The sequence below is a fragment of the Schistocerca serialis genome, chromosome 5 (assembly GCF_023864345.2).
Source record: "Schistocerca serialis cubense isolate TAMUIC-IGC-003099 chromosome 5, iqSchSeri2.2, whole genome shotgun sequence".
Lineage (NCBI taxonomy): Eukaryota > Metazoa > Arthropoda > Insecta > Orthoptera > Acrididae > Schistocerca > Schistocerca serialis.
The window spans coordinates 164160695-164175165 of NC_064642.1; the positions used below are offsets into that span (position 1 = coordinate 164160695).

The 14471-nt window shown below is 46.6% G+C and overlaps 1 protein-coding gene and 1 non-coding gene across 2 annotated transcripts in view; one reads left to right on the forward strand and one right to left on the reverse strand.

Annotated features, from left to right (window-relative positions):
* LOC126481820 (myc-associated zinc finger protein-like) overlaps window positions 1-14471 on the reverse strand; it is a 240210-nt gene that overhangs the window by 144782 nt on the left and 80957 nt on the right. The gene's annotated exons all lie outside the window — the stretch shown is intronic.
* Window positions 2029-2103, forward strand: Trnas-cga (transfer RNA serine (anticodon CGA)). The gene has a single exon. It is a non-coding gene; the product is annotated as a tRNA-Ser (tRNA).

The following is a 14471-nucleotide window of genomic DNA, read 5'->3' on the forward strand; positions in this document are numbered from 1 at the left end:
GCACAGGGGCGCTTTCAGCTGAAACGGCAAACGGTCTCGAAAACAGTTCGAAAACAGATGTAAAACTGACAGTGTCCTCAAAATCTTTATAAAACCATCGTTGTAATTCTTACAAGCCCACGATGAATTCTTCAAACCTCGGGCTTTCGTTAACGGCAGTGAGCTTATGGAAGTGGATTGTCTTTGTCAGAATGTGTCCCTTCTACAACGGCGATTTTCTTTTGAAATGCGCCCCCATCAAATCAGAAAGAGGTTACCTTGCAATGTCTTACTGTGGGCAGCGCGCAGTCAAGTCCACTTAAAACGCGAAGTCTGCAATCCATTCTGGATGTTCTCATTTTCGTTTCTGCATTCCTTTTTCCTATATAAATTCAACAATAGAGAGATTTAACTCGAAAAATAATTCCAGGCATGGCGCTTGTCTTGACCAACGCACTTTGCGGGAATACGTAATGTCTCCATACTCTTCATTGATTGACGTTGAAAACCGGTGCAAGTGAAAAGGGAATAATGGCTGCGCCTTCAGATATTTAACTATTCGTAGCACCAATTTCTTCAAGTGCTCCATGCCTGCAAATTTAGCACAAAGTTCTTCTTGATGTACAGAGCAACGTATCTCGTATGTCGATGGCTGTAATTTTTTGCTCTGTCATTGTCATCTAAAAGTTCACATTTTCTCTGCGTGGTAGTGTAATGTCGTTTTATAGCAAACAAACAGTACATATCGTTTATGCGAATTGAGACTTCTCATTTCTCTCTTCTGTCACTCCCATTCATTTTAAAGGACTGTGACGATAGATCGCTAGACAGCCTCTTTTTGTGTAAGCAGGCACTGGACATGTGAACGTCCTTCGTACCGCCGCGCGGGATTAGCCGAGCGGTCTAGGCGCTGCAGTCATGGACTGTGCGGCTGGTCCCGGCGGAGGTTCGAGTCCTCCCTCCGGCATGGGTGTGTGTGTGTTTGTCCTTAGGATAATTTAGGTTAAGTAGTGTGTAAGCTTAGGGACTGATGACCTCAGCAGTTAAGTCCCATAAGATTTCACACACATTTGAACAATTTTTTTTTTTTTTGTCCTTCGTACCAAAAACAAATAGCGAAGGTTAAACAGTGCGGACACGATGATTCTACCTAAATCAGAGTTTTGTGCCGACCCCAAAATGCCACACCGTAATGCTAAAAAAAATGCCGCGCTGTTAAGGGTGCTACCGAGGAGGACTGAGCAAATCCGGCCGGTGTGGATGTGCGGTTCTAGGCGCTTCAGCTGGAACCGCTCGACCGCTACGGTCGCGGGTTCGAATCCTTCCTCGGGCATGGATGTGTGTGATGTCCTTAGGTTAGTTAGGTTTAAGTAGTTCTAAGTTCTAGGGGACTGATGACCTCAGATGTTAAGTCCAATAGTGCTCAGAGCCATTTGAACCATTTTGACTGAGCAAAGCCGAGTGATAGGCAGGGCCGTGGTGCGCAAGCGTCCCGCACACGCCTCACGCCGCGGCCGGCTATTCCGGCTCTTTTCTAGGGATATCAGCGGAAAAAGAGCAGCAAAATCTTTTGAACTGTTGACTAGGAGAAAGTGAATTCCCGTGACACAGTTCGAGCACTGGATGCAGAATTTGTGGCTTGTGCTTGTAACGGGACATCCTCCTCTAGCGCTTTTTTATTTATTTACTCGTGTCCAGAACATAACATACATATATAGCCGATAGACAGCAATTTACAAACAATATAACTACATGAAACTTCCTGGCAGATTAAAACTGTTTGCCCGACCGAGACTCGAACTCGGGACCGTTGCCTTTCGCGGGCAAGTGCTCTACCAACTGAGCTACCCAACCACGACTCACGCCCCCTCCTCACAGCTTTACTTCTACCAGTACCTCGTCTCCTACCTTCCAAACTTCACAGAAGCTCTCCTGCGAAACTTGCAGAACTAGCACTCCTGAAAGAAAGGATATTGCGGAGACATGGCTTAGCCACAGCCTGGGGGAGGTACTGGCAGAAGTAAAGCTGTGAGTACTGGGCGTGAGTCGTGCTTCGGTAGCTCAGTTGGTAGAGCACTTGCCCGCGAAAGGCAAAGGTCCCGAGTTCGAGTCTCGGTCGGGCATACAGTTTTAATCTGCCAGGAAGTTTCATATCAGCGCACACTCCGCTGCAGAGTGAAAATCTCATTCTGGAAACATCCCCCAGGCTGTGGCTAAGCCATGTCTCCGCAATATCCTTTCTTTCAGGAGTGCTAGTTCTGCAAGTTTCGCAGGAGAGCTTCTGTAAAGTTTGGAAGGTAGGAGACGAGGTACTGGCAGAAGTAAAGCTGTGAGTACCGGGCGTGAGTCGTGCTTCGGTAGCTCAGTTGGTAGAGCACTTGCCCGCGAAAGGCAAAGGTCCCGAGTTCGAGTCTCGGACGGGCACACAGTTTTAATCTGCCAGGAAGTTTCATATCAGCGCACACTCCGCTGCAGAGTGAAAATCTCATTCTGGAAACATCCCCCAGGCTGTGGCTAAACCATGTCTCCGCAATATCCTTTCTTTCAGGAGTGCTAGTTCTGCAAGTTTCGCAGGAGAGCTTCTGTAAAGTTTGGAAGGTAGGAGACGAGGTACTGGCAGAAGTAAAGCTGTGAGTACCGGGCGTGAGTCGTGCTTCGGTAGCTCAGTTGGTAGAGCACTTGCCCGCGAAAGGCAAAGGTCCCGAGTTCGAGTCTCGGTCGGGCACACAGTTTTAATCTGCCAGGAAGTTTCAATCCAAGATCGGTATAATTGATTACTTCAGGCGGTAAGCTCTTTGTCCATCATATCTTAAATTTTACATATCAGTATTTGGTTCTGATATTACATGACAGAACCTTAAAATAAAACTGCTTGAAATTAATCGTCAAGTTTAATACAACTCATTTTTCTGGTATTTAGTCTATCAATTGTCATTGTGTGATCTAGGTTCTTCCGATAGCAAACAGGGTGATTTCTGGCTGTGGGGTTACCGGAAGGACAGAGTTAATCAACAGGACAACGAAACATGATGCAGGTTGAAGATGAGCATAGCGAGGGAGGTGTCAAAGACCCCAACACGACGTTTCGGGACACAGTAAAGAAATGTCTACTGCGGTTCCAGGCTGTCGTGAGAGCAGGTGGTCGTTGCGTTGAGCTACGTTTATAGCCTGGAAAAAACATGGTGCGCAACTGACGAATGCTATCTCAAGTGGAACCTAAAATGTGCTTCTGTCAATGGTTTATTCGTTACTTCTCTTCCATAAGTCCTTACAAATGATTACACTAAGTTTCATTGTGCACGACCAATCGTTTTTCGTGGAAGTCATCTCAAGCAGCCAAATTGTAATTACAGCCACCCCGTATTTAGGGAGCAATAGCCGCCATCAACTAATGTCACCAAAAGAGCACCGCTCAACTTACATTTGACACTTTTTACGTAGGCCTTTAGAAGCGATTAATTTTCAGTCGAAGTGCGACGTCAAAATACATCGATTCAGACACATAGTTTCATATAACAGATGAAGTTTTAATTACTGAAATTGAAACAAAAATTAGAGTACATCATCAATTTTAAAATACCTTGTCTTGACGAAGTCCGACTCCAGACAGGTATCCCCAAATCACAAGCTACCAACTGATAAACATAACGTCAATAATCCATTAAATATTTATTCTCGAAATTTTATAGTGAGTTTTCGTGTTTTTGTGCCAATTGTCCTTACGTCAAACCGTTTCAGTTAACATATTATAAACATGATTTGCGCTCCGGAAGAATCAACACACAGTGACGAACAGCCGTTTTTATTGTGACGAGTCGAATGTAGCATAAAATTGACTTTCAGCTGAGTTTAAAATTTTGTAAAATACATTTTGAACAGAAACACGTGCCGTAATTGTGTGGCCTGGCTGTCTTCATAGCAATTACATCACAACCCACGATTTCCGAAGAAATGTCAGTCAGATGGCATCAATGGGAGTTTAACGCATATCTACCAGCGGACGCGCGCGCGCGCGTGTATGGCCTGTGTGTGTGTGTGTGTGTGTGTGTGTGTGTGAAAGAGAGAGGGAGAGAGTTGTAACAATACTAACGCTTGAAATCGTCTTATGGTGAGAACACTGCTGTCAACCATATTGGAATTCTAACCAGTTGTAGGTATGCTGTTTAGGTTTCTATGTTGGTAACACCACGTAGTACTGTGTATGAAAATCGCTAACTGCGCTGTGTGCAGTCTGTGACTGGTTGGCATTGTTGGAATATTCGCTATTGTAGTGTTGGGCAGTTGGATGTGAACAGCGCGTAGCGATGGGCAGTTGGAGGTGAGCCGCCAGCAGTGGTGGATGTGGGGAGAGAGATGCCGGAGTTTGGAGATGTTACTATAAGCGGACGATCTGGACGTGTGTCGCTAGAAAAAGGAAATTTGTAAAGATGGAAGTCATGACTTTTGAACATTATTAAGGTAAATACATTGTTTGTTCTACATCAAAATCTTTCATTTTCTAACCATGCCTATCCTTAGTTAGTGCCTTCAGTAGTTAGAATGTTTTATTTAGCTAGTAGTAGTGGCGCTCGCTGTATTGCAGTAGTTCGAGTAACGAAGATTTCTGTGACGTAAGTGATTCATGAAAAGTATAGGTTACCGTTAATCAGGACCATTCTTTTGTAGGGATGATTGAAAGTCAGATTGCGTTGCGCTAAAAATATTGTGTGTCTGAGTACGTTCAGTTTTACTCAGCTGTCTTTGTATCAAATGACGTAGAAGTTTACTAGCACAGTCATTCATAATTTTTTCTAAGGGGACGTTTCATACAGTGAGAGTGTTTCATTCAAGTGTAGTTAACCGAGTAGCCAGTGAAAGAAATGAAAAAAGCACAACGTAAAGTTTTTCTTGTAATTCAATATTACTCGTAAAATAATGTCAAATGTTACAGGAAACCGTGGACTTGCACGTCTACACAGAAAAGAAACGACTTCAACAACGGTATGTGTGTCGTCTGGAGTTGTAGAACTGGGTTCATGCTGATGTAAACTGATGGGGGCTCGTTAACTTGCCAGAAATAAACATTAGGTAGATGTCAAAGGCAAACATCCCTCTACGGAGAACAAAAGCTGACTGTCGAGTAGATCGATGTTTTTTCTCAGCGAACACGGATCAGGTTTGCAATCTGGACTGCGGTGCTGCAGCTGCGACGAATCGCGTCACGTAGGCAGTGGGTAACGAGCTACGCAATTTTCTCTGCAGCTAAACGGCGAGCTGAGGTGATTGGAGTCCACAGAATGTCTGTAACGACCTGTCGCTTGTTGAAGGCCTCCCAGAGAGCTGTTCACTCTTTGCTAACGTTCGCGTTACTGTGTACCAATTTTATGTGTGTAGAGTGCTATGACCTCGTCTCCAGACGGTTGTCGAATCTTTCCAGTAGCTGTTGCAGAAGCTCTATGCGGCATGGCATCCTTCACTTTAGGGTCATGTTCTCTCTAATGGAAACCCTACAACACATATGCAACACGACGCCTCGCACACGCTATACTAATGACATAGCTGATGGGTGTAACAAGGAGCCTGCTATGTGCAGCAGGTGGTACGATAAATTTTATCCCTGGACGAGAGACTCTCAATGGGATGGACGAATTTTTGCCATCTCGTAATTAGAACAGATAAAGAACGTTGATACAAGCAGTAGAAAGAACTACTGAAGGCAAATGAAGCTTTCGTTACTGTGGCGTGTTTAACTGTACGAGCACACTGTACGAGTACACTACTTCACTACCATTCCGCCCTCGAATGGCGCGTGGGAAAAAGGAACACCTAAATCTTCCCGTTCGAGCTCTGATTTCTCTTATTTACAATGATGATCATTTCTCCCTACGTAGGTGAATGTCGACAAAATATTTTCTCTTTCGGAAGAGAAAATTGGTGATTGAAATTTCGTAAATATACTCATGCTCATAAATTAAAGATAACGCTGATACATGGTGAAACAACGCTCTGTTGGGCTGTTTGCGGGTTTAAATCACCTCGAGGTATGACCAGTCGGTGCATCTGACCTGCGGTCGTCGCACGGTGGCGCTGGCAGCAGTCCACATACGCAGCGGTGTGTTGGTGCATGTCTGAGTACGGTGCAGCGAGTAAGTGTGCAGACGTTTTCAGACGTGCTTGTGGTGACTGGGAGTTGAAAATGGCTCAAAGAACACATATTGATGACGTTATGAGGGGTAGAATACTAGGGCGACTGGAGTCTAATCAAACACAGCAGATCGTAGCATGGTCCCTCCGTGTGCCACAAAGTGTGATCTCAAGATTATGGTAACGATTCCAAAAGACAGGAAACGTGTCCAGGTGCTACAGTATGGGACGTCCACAGTGGACAACACCACAAGAAGACCGATATCTCACCATCAGTGCCCGCAGACTGCCACGGAGTACTACAGGTAGCCTTGCTCGGGACCGTACCGCAGCCACTGGAACAGTTCTCTCCAGACACACAGTCTACAGACGACTGAACAGACATGGTTTATTCGCCCGAAACCTGCAAGGTGCATTCCAATGACCCCTAATCATAGGAGAGCCGTAAAACCTGGTGTCAAGAACACAGTACATGATCATTGGAACAGTGGACTCTGGTTATGTTCGCGGAGGAGTCCAGGTATAGGCTGAACAGTGATTCTCGACGGGTTTTCATCTGGCGTGAACCAGGAACCAGATACCAACCCATTAATGTCTTTGAAAGGTACCTGTATGGAAGTGGTTTGATGGTGTGGGGTGGGATTATGATTGGAGCACGTACACCCCTGCTTATCTTTGACAGAGGAACTGTAATAGGTCGGGTATATCGGGACGTCATTTTGCGCCAATATGTCCGTCTTTTAAGGAGTGCAGTGGGTCCCGTCTTCCTCCTGATGGATGATAACGCACTGCCCCACCGAGCTGCCATCGTGGAGGAGTATCTTGAAACAGAAGATAGCAAACGAAGGGAGTGGCCCGCCTGTTCGCCAGACCTAAACCCCATCAAGTTCGTCTGGGATGATCTCGGTTGACGTATCGCTTGCCAATTGCCACTTTTCGCACCATACAGATATTCTCTCTGGGACACTTCAGAAGCTCCGATAGGCACTGATGCAAGAATGGGAAGCTATACCCTGGCAGCTGCTCAACCACCTGATCCAGAGTATGCCAATCCGTTCTGCGGCCTGTGTACGTGTGTATGGTGATCATATGCCATATTGACGTCGGGGTAGATGCGTAGGAAACAGTGGTGTTTTGTAGCACACGTGTTTCGGGACGGTTCTCTCAACTTATCACCAATACCGTGGACTTAGAGATCTGTGTCGTGTGTGTTCCTTATGTGCCTATGCTATTAGCGCCAGTTTTGTGTAGTGCCACGTGCTGTAATTATCCTTAACTTATGAGCATGAATGTAGATCTCGCCGCAAAGAAAACTGTCTTCAGTGGATGCCACCCTATTGCGCGATAACACGAAACGAGCAGCCGTTTTTGCACTTTTTGGATGTCCTCCGTCAATCCTAACTGGTAAGGATCCCACACCACGCAGCAATATTCCAGCAGAGGACGGACATGTGTAATGTCGGCGGTCCCTTTAGTGGGTCTGTCGCATCCCCCAAGTGTTCTGCCAATATTGCGCAGTCTTTGATTCGCCTTCCCCACAATATTATCTACGTGGTCTTCCCAATTTAAGTTGCTCGTAATTGTAATTCCTAGGTATTTAGTCGAATTGACAGCCCTTAGATTTGGGTGACTTATCGTATACCCAAAATTTATCGGATTTCTTTTAGTACCTATGTGGATGACCTCGCACTTTTCTTTGTTTAGTTCTAATTGCCACTTTTCGCACCGTACAGAAATTCTCTCTAGATCATTTTGTAATTGGAATTGATTGTCTGATGATTTCACTAGACGGTAAATTACAGCGTCATCTGCAAACAATCTAAGGAGGCTGCTCAGATTATCACCTACATCATTTACGTAAACTAGGAACAGCAGAGGGCCTATGACACTACCTTGCGGAACGCCAGATATCACTTCTGTTCTACTCGGTGATTTACCGTCCATCACTACGAACTGTGACCTCTCTGAGAGGAAATCACAAATTCTGTCACAGAACTGAGACGATTCTCCATATGCACGCAATTTGAGGAGGAATTGTACGAAAAGGCTTCTGGAAATCTAGGAGTATGGAATCGATCTGACATCTCTTCTGGACAGGACTCATTACTTCATGGGAATAAAGAGCAAGCTGTGTTGCACAAGAACGATATCTTCTGAATCCGTGTCGGTTATGTATCAATAAGTCATTTTCTTCAAGGCGATTCATAATGTTCAAGTACAGTATATGCTCCAAAATCCGACTACAAATTGAGGTCAGTGATACGGGTCTGTAATTCAATGGTTTACCCCTATTTCCTTTCTTGAATATTGGTGTGACCTGTGCTACTTTCCAGTCTTTAGGGACAGACCTTTCGTCAAGTGAGCGGTTGTATAGGATTGCTAATCATCCTAATATCCTATCGGACCTGCTTTTGCCCAGTGTACTGCAGCAGCTCGACGTGGCGTGGCCTCAATAAGTCCCTGGAAGTCACATGCAGAAATATTAAGCCATGCTGCCTCTACAGCTGTTCATAACTGCGAGAGTGTTGAGGGTGCAAGACTTAGTGCACGAACTGACCTCTCCAGTATGTCCCATAAATGTTGATGAGATTCATGTCGGGCGACTGTGATGGCCAAATAATTCGCTCTAATTGTGCAGAGTCATCCTCAAACCAATTACGAACAATTGTGACCCAGTGACATTGCACCCTGTCATCCATAAAAACTCCATAGTTATTGTGGGACATCATTTCCATGAATGCCATCAAAGGCTCTAAGCAGCCGAACATAATCATTTCCAGTCTATGACTGATTCAGTTGGACCAGAGGACCCAGTCCTTGCCATGCTGCACATCATTATGGAGCCACCTCGAGGTTGCATAATGCCTGGTTGGCGACCTGGTCCATGTCTTCGCGAGGTTCGCGCCACACCCTAGCCCTACCATCAGCTATAATCATTTGAAATCTTTACTCATCCAACGAGGCCACGGTTTTCCTGTGGTGTAGGGTCCTACCGATATGCGCAAGAGTCCAGGAGAAGCACTGCAGGTGATGTGTCGTGAAAAGTCTCTCGTGTCTAGCGTCTGTTGGTTGATGTTGTTGTGGTCTTCAGTCCTGAGACTGGTTTGATGCAGCTCTCCATGCTACTCTATCCTGTGCAAGCCCCTTCATCTCCCAGTACCTACTGCAACCTACATCTTTCTGAATCTGCTTTGTGTATTCATCTCTTGGTCTGCCTCTACGATTTTTACCATCCATGCTGCCCTCCAATGCTAAATTTGTGATCCCTTGATGCCTCAGAACATGTACTACCAACCGGTCCCTTCTTCTTGTCAAGTTGTGCCACAAACTCCTCTTCTCTCCAATTCTATTCAAAACCTCCTCATTAGTTATGTGATCTACCCATCTAATCTTCTGTAGCAACACATTTCGAAAGCTTCTATTCTCTTCTTGTCCAAACTATTTATCGTCCATGTTTCACTTTCCATACATGGCTACACTCCATACAAATACTTTCAGAAACGACTTCCTGACACTTAAATTTATACTCGATGTTAACAAATTTCTCTTCTTCAGAAACGCTTTCCTTGCCATTCCCAGTCTACATTTTATATCCTCTCTACTTCGACCATCATCAGTTATTTTGCTCCCCAAATAGCAAAACTCCTTTACTACTTTAAGCGTCTGATCTCCTAATCTAATTCCCTCAGCATCACTCGACTTAATTCGACTACATTCCATTATCCTCGTTTTGCTTTTGTTGGTGTTCATCTTATATCCTCCTTTCAAGACACTGTCTATTCCGTTCAACTGCTCTTCCAAGTCCTTTGCTGTCTCTGACAGAACTACAATGTCATTCTCGAACCTCAAAATTTTATTTCTTCTCCATGGACTTTAATACCTACTACGAACTTTCCTTTTGTTTCCTTTACTGCTTGCTCAATATATAGATTGAATAACATCGGAGAGAGGCTGCAACCCTATCTCACTCCCTTCCCAACCACTACTTCCCTTTCATGTCCCTCGACTCTTATAACTGCCATCTGGTTTCTGTACAAATTGTAAATAGCCTTTCGCTCCCTGTATTTTACCCCTGCCACCTTTAGAATTTCAAAGAGAGTTTCCAGTTAACATTGTCAAAAGCTTTCTCCAAGTCTACAAATGCTAGAAACGTAGGTTTGCTTTTCCTTAATCTATCTTCTAAGATACGTCGTAGGGTCAGTATTTCCTCACGTGTTCCTATATTTCTACGGAATCCAAACTGATCTTCCCTGAGGTCGGCCTCTATCAGTTTTTCCATTCGTCTACTGGTATAGCCCATTAACGTCAAAGTTTGGCGCACTGTTCCAATGGATACGTTCGTCGTATGCCCCACACCGATTTCTGGGGGTGTCCGTCCCCGGTAGCTGAATGGTCAACGTGACGGATTGTTAAAGCTCTGGACCCGGGTTCAATTCCCGGCTGGGTCGGGGAATTTTCTCCACCCAGGGACTGGGTGTTGTGCTGTCCACATCATCATCCCATCATCCTCATCGACTGCAGGTCGTCGAAGTGGCGCCAAATTGAAAGACCAGCACCCGGCGAGCGGCCTGCTCGATGGGGGCCCTAGCCATACGACTAAATAAATTAAATAAACTTTCTGGGGGTATTTCAAGCAGTAGTGCTTGCCTGTTAGCACTCAAAACTCTACGTAAGAGTCGCTGCTCTCGGTCGTTAAGTGAAGGCCGCCAGCCTCAGCGTTGTCCGTCGTAAGAGGTAACACCTGAAATTTTGATGTATCGTTACACTATTAACACCGTGGATCTCGGAACATTGAATTTCCTACCTATTTCCGAAATGGAACGTCCCACGAGTTTAGCTCCATCTACCATTCCACGTTCAAAGTCTTTTAATTCTCGTTGTGCGGCTTTTCACATCTACAATGTGAGTATAAATGACAGCTCTGCCGATGCTCTGTCCCTTCTATACCCTACCGAGCGTGGTAGCACACTCGACTCGCATTCGGGAGACCGACGGTTCAAGCTGCGTCCAGCCACCCTGATTAAGGTTTTTCGTGATTTCTCTAAATCGCTTCAGGCAAATGCCGGGATGGTTCTGTAAGGTAGCAGATTTGCACATTACATGATGCTAAATCAGTACTAATACACCGAATAACAATTTATAATCGGCCCACCGGTAGGAGAGAATGGACACAGAAAAGGAAGTTGTGTGTGTCATGTCAAACTAACGAGATGGCCGCAGAGGCTGGAACACGGCCGGAACCCCTAAGGAAGGTGTTTATGCCATGTCAAACTAACGGGATGGCCGCAGAGGCTAGAACACGGCCGGAACCCCTAAGGAACGTGTTTATGCCATGTCAAACTAACGGGATGGCCGCAGAGGCTGGAACACGGCTGGAACCCCTAAGGAAGGTGTTTATGCCATGTCAAACTAACGGGATGGCCGCAGAGGCTGGAACACGGCTGGAACCCCAAAGGAAGGTGTTTATGCCATGTTAAACTAACTGGATGGCTGCAGAGGCTGGGTGTTGTGTGCTGTCCTTAGGTTAGTTAGGTTCAAGTAGTTCTAAGTTCTAGGGGACTGATGACCATAGATGTTAAGTCCCATAGTGCTCAGAGTCATTTGAACCATTTTTTGCAGAGGCTGGAACACGGCTGGAACCCCTAAGGAAGGTGTTTATGCCATGTCAAACTAACGGGATGGCTGCAGCGGCTGGAACACGGCTGGAACCCCTAAGGAAGGTGTTTATGTCATGTCAAACTAACGGGATGGCTGCAGAGGCTGGAACACGGCCGGAACCCCTAAGGAAGGTGTTTATGCCATGTCAAACTAACGGGATGGCGGCAGAGCCTAGGCTAGAACACGGCTGGAACCCCTAAGGAACGTGTTTATGCCATGTCAAACTAACGGGATGGCCGCAGAGGCTGGAACACGGCTGGAACCCCTAAGGAAGGTGTTTATGCCATGTCAAACTAACGGGATGGCTGCAGAGGCTGGAACACGGCCGGAACCCCAAAGGAAGGTGCTTATGTCATGGAAAACTAACGGGATGGCCGCAGAGGCTAGAACACGGCCGGAACCCCTAAGCAAGGTGCTTATGTCATGTCAAACTAATGGGATGGCCGCAAAGGCTAGAACACGGCCGGACCCCTTTGTCGGCTGTCACTTCAGACCACCAAAGACGTTGGGAGAGGCTGGGCCATCACAACAAGAAGTGAGAAGGAGCTTTATGCGAAAGAGAGAAAGACGATTTAGCGCCACAGTAGAAAATTTGCAGAAGACTGTGACGGGATTGGCGCAGAGCGCGTAGAGATACATATTAAAAGTTTGGAGGCAACAGTAACCGCGGGAGAAATTCTGTGTCGTGATTGGGTAATGACGCGCACGGATGCATGGAAGACTGTGTTGTGATTGGCTACCAACGCGCACAGATCCATGTGGCGAAGAACGGCCAGGTTTGCAAAAACTCTGGAGGAGGACTCTGCGGTCAGCAGTGGACAAGAGCAGTCGCGGTGTCTGGCTGCCCTGCTTGGAGAGCGTGGAGAGAAGTAGGTAGGAGAAATTACCGGCATTGAGTCCAGTGGTTACTCTCCAAGTCTGAATAGTGTAGAGTATACGACTCCACACACGTAGCATTATCTGTTCCTCTGAGGAGAGAAACAGATTTGTACTAACTTGTGGTGTTCATATGCAATCTGAAGTGTACCTTTGCTGCCGCGCACTTGAGTCGACCAACTACTCTTGGCATATGTGCAAGTAGCTTGAGTATTGACTATTAACGGACTCCGCAATTGAACACTTACGTACAGGAGTTCACGGACGCAAACCACGTCCACGTTGGAGATTAAAGACAAGCTCGCTCACGGGAAAGACGGCACCACGACGTTGGCTGGTACGACCGTCTTAATCATCATGGAGAATTACGGAGATATTTGCAACCATCAGTCAAAGTAGGGCACTGTAATTCTAAATGAGTTCGTATTCCGCTAGCTCTTTCCTGCATCCACGAGCTGTGTCGCGAAGATCGATACCTCGCGCCGCGCTCCTGGATCCAACAGAGTTTACTCCAATGGCGTTGGCCGCTAGGGAGCGTGCTTGCCGCGCATGCCGGTCTCTCTTACCACGACTGTACGACGGAGGGTCTGTTAAGTCTAGAACCGAGCATGGTTGTTTGTAGAGCGAAGTACGCCTTTAGCATCCGAGCTACTAAGTTTTCCGTCTGGGACGACGGACAAGCTGTCTGAGTCGGTACTGCTGGACGACTGATCACAGCGGCGCCCCGGAATACATCAGACCAACAGCGCACGACAGCCGAGTAGCGAACAGGAGACCGGTTGCAATGCAGACCACGGAAGAGGGAACGACCGGCCGGGAGAGGACGGCCCCGCCGCCTATGCGACTCTGCTATCAACGAGAAGGCCCCAACCAAAAGCCTGTATCGGAAGAGCGCGTTTCTGAAAAATTTAAAATTGCGGTTGCTCTGCTGTATTGTGCAGACTGGACTGGAATGAGCACGCCCAGTTATCTACACTAATGCTCATAAATTAAGGATAATGCTGATACATGGTGAAACAACGCTCTGGTGGGCGGTTTGCGGGTTTTAAATCACATCGGGGTATGACCATGAGGTGCATTTGACCTGCAGTCGTCGCACGGTGATGCTGGCAGCAGTCCACATACGCAGAGGTGTGTTGGTGCATGTTAGAGTACGGTGCAGCGAATAAGTGTGCAGCCATTTTCAGACGTGCTAATGGTGACTGTCTGTTAAAAGTGGCTCAAAGAACACATATTGATGTCGTTATGAGGGGTAGAATACTAGGGCGACTGGAGGCTCATCAAACACAGCAGGTCGTAGCACGGGCCCTCTGTGTGCCACAAAGTGGGATCTCAAGATTATGCCAACGATTCCACCACACAGGAAACGTGTCCAGGCGCTACAGCACGAGACGTCCACAGTGTACAAAACCACAAGAAGATCGATATCTCGCCATCAATGCCCGCAGACGGCCACGGAGTACTGCAGGTAGCTTTGCTCGGGACCTTACCGCAGCCACTGGAACAGTTGTCTCCAAACACACAGTCTACAGACGACTGAACAGACATGGTTTATTCACCCGGAGACCTGCAAGGTGCATTCCACTGATTCCTGGTCACAGGAGAGCCTGTAAAGACCGGTGTCAGGAACAAAGTACATGGTCATTGGAACAGTGGTCCCATGTTATGTTCACGGATGAGTCCAGGTATAGTCCGAACAGTGATTCTCACCGGGTTTTCATCTGGCATGAACCAGGAACCAGATACCAACCCCTTAATGTCCTTGAAAGGGACCTGTATGGAGGTCATGGTTTTATGGTGTGGGGTGGGATTATGATTGGTGAAGGTACATCCAT